Source organism: Gorilla gorilla, chromosome 8, assembly GCF_029281585.2.
Source record: "Gorilla gorilla gorilla isolate KB3781 chromosome 8, NHGRI_mGorGor1-v2.1_pri, whole genome shotgun sequence".
Taxonomy (NCBI): Eukaryota; Metazoa; Chordata; class Mammalia; order Primates; family Hominidae; genus Gorilla; species Gorilla gorilla.
Genome location: NC_073232.2, coordinates 126,081,798 through 126,090,838, shown reverse-complemented (window position 1 = coordinate 126,090,838; position 9,041 = coordinate 126,081,798).

Sequence of the window (9,041 nt, the reverse complement as noted above, 5' to 3'; positions counted from 1 at the left end):
CTTTGATGATCATGAATAGCATGCAAATGCCTAACAGCCACCATGAGACCATGTGAAGGGAAGCATCCTTCCTGAATTGATGGCGACACTAGTATCAAGTCTATTTATATAGCTCAATAAATAAAGACTGCATTAAACATGTTCACAGCACTGCCTAATAAATCCACAACCCAGCTCAAGTTTGGCTTATGTAAACTGGGAGGAATCTTGGCAGAGCCCTTTGCAGTTTCACTCACTTCAAAAGTGTAAGATATTAATTAAGGAAAAGGTAGATTATAGCATCTAGGCTGATTTGTGCTGGCAGCATCTTGCTAGCAATCTGTAATCGCTCAAGACTAATTTCTTCCTAAATATCCCTCTTCTTGAGTTTAAGCCCACGCCTCCTCCACTTAGCTCGCAGTTAGAGCTTCTCGTCTCCTAGCTAGGCCTTATGATTTGGTCATTATTTAGACTTTTGAAGACCTTTTCTCCTACAGTGTTAAATTTTATGTGATTTTGCCTGGCAAGATAATGGGATTGCAAGACAGCCTATGAGAAATCAGGGTTGGATTAGCATATAAGGAAAACACACATACACACACACGTACCAAGAAACCCCAAAACAAAACATTTGATCAAGGGGTTACCTTTCTTTGGAGCGCAGCAAAATCCTGCCAGTCCCAAATATGCAAAAATAGCAATTATGTTTTCTTATCAACTTCCAAAAGAAGGCTTTATGGGAGAAAGTGTAATTTCTAGCTACTTTAGCCACTGTCAATAGCTACTTAGCTATGGATAAGTTGAGAAATATGCCATTTGTCTTGGATGCTTTACTGGTATCTTTCCACTTTCTCTGAAATCTAGCTTCACACATCCCGCTCTTCTGAGTGCCCTCTTGTCCTTTCTTGCCATCTTTTTGCTCTGTTAAGATGCATATAGTCATTTACACTTTAGTATAAATGGATCTTCAAGTGGAACCACTGGTTGTTGGGGGTAATTTTATTTTAAGATTTGATGATTATAGTAATTATTACCTATAAAGGATTTAAAGATTCTTGTTGAGCAGGTAGTCAACTGTTTCTTCTGTGGGGAAACTCTTAGGAGATTCACATGAAGTACTGTTTTAGAAAAGGCTGCTTAATTACTCCACAGGAAAGTGATTCCTGCCTTTTTTCTGTATGAACTATAAATGAAGCCCATTTCCAACATTGAAAGATGCCTTAATATAAAACTTCCCTACCCCGGTTTAGAGTCTAAGAGGGAAATTTTCTTTTGTATTTTTTATATATGCCATATAGATTTACATACCATAACATTCACCTTCTTAAAGAGTACAATTCAGTGGTTTTAAGTATATTCATGTAGTTGTACAATCAACCTCGCTATCCAATTTCAGAATTTTTTTTTTTTTTTTGAGATGGAGTCTAGCTCTATCACCCAGACTGGAGTGCAGTGGTGCAATCTCAGCTCACTGCAACCTCCGCCTCCCAGGTTCAAGCGATTCTCCTGCCTCAGCCTCCCAAGTAGCTGTGATTACAGGTGCCCACCACCACACCCAACTAATTTTTGTATTTTTAGTAGAGATGGGGTTTCACTGTGTTGGCCAGGCTGGTCTCAAACTCCTGACCTCGTGATCCCCCCGCCTTGGCCTCCCAAAGTGCTGGGATAACAAGCATGAGCCACCGCACACGGCCCAATTTCAGAATATTTTAATCACCCCAAAAAGAAACCCATTAACAATCACTTCATTCTCCCTTCCCCCATTCTCTGGCAACCAGTAATCTACTTTTTGTCTCTATGGATTTGTCTATGCTAGACATTGTATATAAACAGAATCATGCAATATGTGACCTTTTATGTCTGGCTTCTTTCACTTAGCATGATATCTTCAAGGTTCATCCATGTTGTAGCATGTATCAGTACTTCATTCTTGTTTTTGTTTTTTTTTTCTCGAGACAGAGTCTCAGTCTGTCACTCAGGTTGGAATGCAGTGGCACTATCTCGGCTCACTGTAACTTCTGCCTCCCAAGACTCAAGTGATCCTTCCACCTCAGACTCCTGAGTAGCTGGGACCACAGGTGTGTGCCACCATGTCCAGCTAATTTTTTATATTTTTGATAGAGACGGGATTTTGCCATATTGCCCAGGCTTGTCTCAAACTCCTGAGCTCAGGAGATTCATCTGCCTTGGCCTCCCAAAATGCTGGGATTACAGGCATGAGCCACCATGCCCAGCCTCTTTTTTATGACTAAATAATATCCCATATTATTTATTCCATGAATACATCACATTTTATTTATCTATTCCTCAGTTAATGGACATTTTCACTTTTTGGCTGTTATGAATAACGCTACTATGAACATTCATACACACGTTTATGTGTGGACATATATTTTCATTCTACAAGGGAACTTTTTACCCCTAAACAATTTTCACACCTGTATCCTTAATTAGGCTGTCACCTCCCTGAGGGAACATATTTTATTCCTGTTAATATCACCAGTGCCTGACAGTCCCCTGAACCCAGAAGATGCTGGAAAAGTGATGACAGTGACAGCCGACAGGGATTAGGGAGTTCTACAGGACCCTCGAGAACTTCTTTGGCCCTCCAGTTACATTCTGGTGGCTGTGCACTGGGGGTTTGACCTGTTCTAGAATATTAAGTGAATCCTATTCATTCTTCAAGACCTGAAATCCCTCCCACTACATCTCTGCACCCCAAATATATCCCTCCCTTGAAGCTTTTTCCAAACCAACTAGATAGAATTAGTCTTTAAGACTTTTGTGTTTGTAACATTGAGTTGTGACTTTAACAAAGGATTTAGGATAATCATATTTGCCTTGTAGGTATCTATGTGTATGTTTTTATTACCTTCACTTGATGACGAGGTCTACAAAGCCAAGTATTCTTTATTATCTCCTGTCCAGAGGACTAGCCTAATGCCTTTGTCACTAGAAGTATGCATTAGTTTTGTATTAACTTGAGTATAATATAGAGCCAGATGGCCAACTCAAAGGAGGGTTATGAAACGCGTTTACTAGTCATAACAGAAGCTGCCACAGAATTCCCCTGGCTCCTGGAACCACAAAAGGAACCACTTTTGTGATTCTTCTGGGCAATAGGCCCAAAGATGAATGCGTGTTACTGAAATGAGAGATGTATAAAAACGCTGAGTCATTCTATGAGTCATTTCAACATGTTCCCTGTTTTTACTTTTGGAAAGTGAGCTCCATGTCTGATCCTGTCTGCACCGCCGTCCCTTGCTGGATTATTCTCTTCCAGAGCTCAGTTTCAGCTCCTCTTTCAGGACGCCTGTGGTCTCCAAAGCCAGTCTTTCTGGGCTGAGTTCTGGCTCTGTCTGGTACTAGCCATAGCCCTGAGCAAGCGATGTATCTTCTCTGTGCTTTGTCTCCCCATCCGAAACCCGGGGACAGTAAGAGTCCTGGTCTCGCAGGGCTGTTTTTTGTTTTGTTTTTGTTTTGAGAGAGGGTCTCGCTCTCTCGCCCAGGCTGGAGCATAGTGGCACTATCTCGGCTCACCGCAACCTCCACCTCCCGAGTTCAAGCTCAAGTGATTCTCCTGCCTCAGCCTCCCGAGCAGCTGGGATTACAGACGCCCGCCACAACGCCCAGCTAATTTTTGTATTTTTGTAGAGACAGGGTTTCTCCATATTGGCCAGGCTGGTCTTGAACTCCTGACCTCAAGTGATCCACCCGCCTCGGCCTCCCAAAGTGCTGGGATTACAGACGTGAGCCACTGCACCTGGCCCACAGGGCTTTTATAGGAGTCAGTAGAGTGTTTGAATATTGCCTGGCAGATAGAAGGCACTCTCTGCATGTTAGTCATGGTTGGCATTCTGTTCCATCACGATCTCCTTCCTTTCTGAACCCTGCTATCACCATGTAGTTTGATAGTTCATTGTCCTCTGATTTTTCTTGGAGAGTAATTTTACTCTGCCTCTAATTATTTTTCTGGTGGTCTCACCTATCCAGAACATACTTGAGAGCCAAGAGGCAAGCAAATGGCAATACCTCCACCGCCACCACCACCACTAGCACCAAGGCAACTGAGAACTCCAAATCAGTGTCACAGAACCCCTGGATTAAGAACCAACATCTTTACTCATAAAACCTCTTGGACCCACACTCAAAGCCTATTGATTCCTAGTGTGTATGGTTAGAACAAGCTGCATCCTCTGCTTTTGCAGCCCACAGCATAAACAAAGCAGTCTAGGATCAATTGGCATAGGGGAGAATAGTCCCCCGCAGCTCAGTACTCCTTAGGAAATATTTAGAGTGTGGTAGATACTTAGAATGCCCATAACCATGTCCCTGAGTGGGAGGAGTTTAAGAATACAGGAAAGTGTTAAGAAATTTTAGAAAGATTATGATTCATATAAGCTAAAAATTAAACTTACAGAATAGTGCCATCTCAAATCATATCAGGTAAACAAAAGATCATGGTATGCTCAATTTTTCTCTTCCTCACTGTGTAGTAAGCTCTTTTTAAGAGAGTTTTAGATCTTCTATTTCTTTTATGTCCCCATAACAGCACCAAGCCTATTAACTGCTGCATAGGAACCTTAGAAATCTCTTAATTGTTGAAAAAATAGCTTACATTAAAAAGGCCCGGCATGGTGGTTCATGCCTGGAATCCCAACACTTTGGGAAGCTGAGGCAGGCAAATCACTTGAGCTCAGGAGCTCGAGACCAACCTGCAACGTAGTGAGACCTCATCTCTACAAAAAACACCCACACAAAATTAGCCAGGTGCAGTGGTGTTTGCCTATAGTTTCAGCTACTCAGGAGGTTGAGGTGAGAGGATCGCTTGAGTCTGGGAAATCAAGGCTGCAGTGAGCCAAGATCCTGCCACTGCACTCCAGCCTGGGTGAGAGGAACAAGACGCTGTCTCAGAAAAAAAAAAAAAAAGCCCATAGCTTGATTTTCAATTAATTGCATCTGACCCCAGACCAAAAAGTAGTTATTAGCCTCACATTGGAATGACTCTGATAACATTTTTTTGTGGGGGGGGGGTGCTGGGGTCAGATGCAATTAATAAATACCAATTTATGAACAAGGTTTGTGAATTATATTTAACACAACATTCCTTCTCTTAACATATACTTATTGAGTACTTGTTATGCACCATGCCCTATATTTATTTATATGCTAGGAATATGGTGGTGAATAGGAAAGATGTGAATTGTTCTCCTCTTGGAGGCTTAATACTCTGGATCAGTGCTGGCCTCTAGAAGTTTCTGTGATGATGAAAATATTTCACATCTGTGCCATCTAATACAGTACCAAATTGCCATACAGGGTTATTGAATGCTTCAAATATGGCTAGTGCAACTGAGAAACTGAATTTTAAATTTTATTTAATTTGCATTAGTTACAGTTAAATGGCCCCATGAAACTAGTGGCTGTCTTATGAGGCAGCACAGCTCCAGAGCCCAGTGCTGTGACTGCAAGGGGGCCCCTTAAACCTCCCTTCATTTTCTAGAACCATCTAACCAGAGTTGATATGGAGAACGGCCCCTAAGTCCTACCAGATTCTTGATCATTAGACAAAGACTTCATTAACTCAGACATTTTAAAGAGCTTTTTCAGTAAAACACATATCTTGCATATCCACAAAGTTCAACTTCACTGAAGAACTCTGAGTTAATCCAGCTGAATCTGAACATCCTCTCCCTTTGGGCCTGTTTATGATACTTTAAATTCCTCTTATCATCTCAAGGGAAAGTCACTTGGCACAAGCTCTGGAGAGAAATGGGATGGAGGTGGGGGGATCATGGTGCGCCATCATCTTACCTTGTTAAAGAATTATTGTGATTCTCCACCTGTCCTCTCCACTCCCCCTCAATATACACAGACACACACACACTTAGGTACATATACTGAATGTACAGTGGCTCATTCTCTAGGTAGAGAAGAATGCCTTGCTGGAATCTACACTCACATGTTGACAGCTTCAAGTAAGGATGCATGTATTTGGCCCTCTGCGTTCATTCCATATCTTACCAGCTGCTTTTAAGATTTCACTCTGAAGCGTTTGCATCCTCAGCCAAGAGAACAAAGTGGAAACATATAGACTCCCTCTGTGGCCTGTTCTGCAGGCATAAGGCAAGCATTTGGAAGGGAGAGCAGGCCGGAGAGGTGGTAGCTCCAGATGCCCTGCTGAGAAGTGTGAGTGCAGGGAAGGTGTTGGCCTGGGAGGTGGAGGCATGGCATGGAGCTGGGGAAGCCCAGGCCAATATCTCCACATGTCTGGGCTCTGGTTTCTTCTCCAGCAAGACTGAAGGGCTGCACCAGATATGAGCCGAGGATGTGATGGCCAAGAATTGCTCCAGTCCATTCTCATGACCTCCTTTCCTCCAGAAATCTGCCAGACAGGGCCATCCTGGCAGGACAGCTGAGCCAATCACTTTGTAGTCCCCAGCCCCACGTTCGCCCACCTAGAACCAGGTCAGGACAAATATCAAGGGCAGTTCTGGAAGGGGAAATATCACAGGTGGCAGAAGGCACTGAGGGTGGGTGTGGACGTGGCTGTGGTGGGCAGTGTGTCAGGAGGGTCTGTCCCACCCTCTTAGCTCTGGCAGAATTATATATATATATATGAGGCACAAGTGTTTTTCTAGCCTCGGCCTGGGAACTGTCTGCATCTCCCAGCAGCCTGTCCTATACCTTTCTTTTCTTAGCCGTGCAGCAGAAGAGGGCTCTAAAAGCTGAGGTCTGAGACAAATGGCTTGATGACTGGGCTTTGGGGCCAGTTTGGTCATGAGCTTCCCTTGGGGCCACTCCCATTTTCAGGAGAAAGAGCCTCGGTGGACCCCTGGGGAAGTGTGGTCCCCAGGCCTGGGAAAGAAGGGGCATAGAGGAGTGAACCTGGGCCCTAAGGAGCGGCGGGCAGAAGTGGCTTTGCTGAAGCCAAAGCTGTGGGCTCCTCTCTCCACCTCAACTGCACAACAGCATGTGGCAGTGCCCATTTCCTCCAGGCACTGGTTGTACCCTTCCCTAAGTAACAGATAGCAAGGAGTGAAAGCCAGGCTTCTCCCTTCAGGAATCAAGCCTTTTTGCAGGTGGGGAGGGGGCGACAGCCATTAACGTCTTTCGGAACTATTGGAAACTGTGGGCCTTCTCCCCTCAATAATGCCCGTGTGCGTCCTCCACATTCTGCAGCCTCTTGGGAGGACTAGCGTGCCTCTCCACGGGACCCCAGGCACAATGCTCCCCAGTGTATGTTCCCTGTTCCACCTGCAGTCAGATCCCCTTCAGGGAAGGTGGCTGTTAGAATGCAGATTCCACGGCCCCACACTGGATCTGTGGAATCAGAATCTTTCAGTTGGGGAAGCCTTGGAATCTGCCCTGAGATTTTCCTTGAGAACAAACTCCTCATGTGAGAGAAGCCCCCAGAGCAGGATCCTCATAACAAGGACCCCAGCTGGCCCTGATGTTGGAGGAAAGTTTTGGGATTAAGAGAGGGCCAAGGGTAGGCTGGCTGATCTCCCCGTGCTGGGCTGGGAAGAGCATGGGATTGGGAGCCAGGAGTTCTGTGTTCTGGGCCTGGTACTTCCTTGAGCCATGTCAGTGATTCAACTCCTGAGGCTTCCCGCTGTTCTTTGCCTCATTGAGGGGGTGGAAAGACTGGTGGGCAAGGCTTGCCCACCAGCCTCCATTTAGCATTTATTGGCCCGGTAGTGTGGCCTCTGAGCAGGCCCAGGGAAGGATCTTTGGGCTTCAAAGCCGTGTATTCACCCACACTGTTTGTTGCCAGGTGGTTTTACCTGGAGGTTTTTTTTTTATTTCTTTCATTGTAGTGGCTTGGCTTCTCATTTCTGAAAGTTTAAAAAATATGTACATGTGGCCGAGCACGGTGGCTCATGCCTGTAATCCCAGCACTTGGGGGGGGCCGAGGCGGGCAAATCACCTGAGGTCAGGAGTTCAAGACCAGCCTGGCCAACATGGCTAAACCTAGTCTCTACTAAAAGTACAAAAAAAATTAGCCAGGTGTGGTGGCGGGCGCCTGTAATCCCAGCTACTTGGGAGACTGAAGTAGGAGAATCGCTTGAACCTGGGAGGCGGATGTTGCAGTAAGCCGAGATCACACCACTGCACTCCAACCTGGATGACAGAGCAAGACTCTGTTTTAAAAGAAAAAAAAGTGCATATATATTTATATATACATTCCCACACTTGTATTTTTGTATTATAAAAGTGACATATGCACATTGCAAAAAAAAGTATTCAAACATTACAGAAATGCCTCTCTTCCCATGGCCAACCCTGATCGTATTTCTCAGAGATAACTCTTTACTAAAAATTTGATTCTAAGTTTTAATTTTTTAAAAAAGCACGTAGAGCAACAGTGGGACAAAGAACACCTGTGGAGTGTTTACTCCTGATCAGGCAGTGTACTTATAAGGAAACCTCACAGTAGCCCTGGGAGGTATGGACCTCTCACTCTAGTAAGGGTTGAAGAAATTTGATATACACATATACATACACACAAACACCATTTATTTGTACAAAAGTAGGATGATGTTATCCTTATTATACAACTTGATTCTTTCATTCTTAATGTATCACGAACAATTTTACAGAACCGTGCCTGCTGAACATTTTAATATCTACAGTGTTCAATGATATGAAATCAGAATTAAGTAATACCCAAATGATTTTTTTTTTTTTTTTGAGACCGGGTTTTCCTCTTGTTGCCCAGGCTGGAGTGCAATGGCATGATCTTGGCTCACTGCAACTTCCGCCTCCCGGTTCTAGTGATTCTCCTGCCCCAGCCTCTCAAGTAGCTGGGATTGCAGGCATGTGCCACAATGCCCAGCTAGTTTTGTATTTTTAGTAGAGACAGGGTTTCTCCGTGTTGGCCAGGTTGTTCTCGAGCTCCAGACCTCAGGTGATCCACCTGTCCCGGCCTCCCAAAGTGTTGGAATTATAGGCATGAGCCACCACGTCCAGCCTGATTTTTTATTATTACAAACAGTACTGCAGTAAACTACTTTTTTTACATGTGTCTTTGTGTATTTGTGTATTTCTGTAGGATAAAT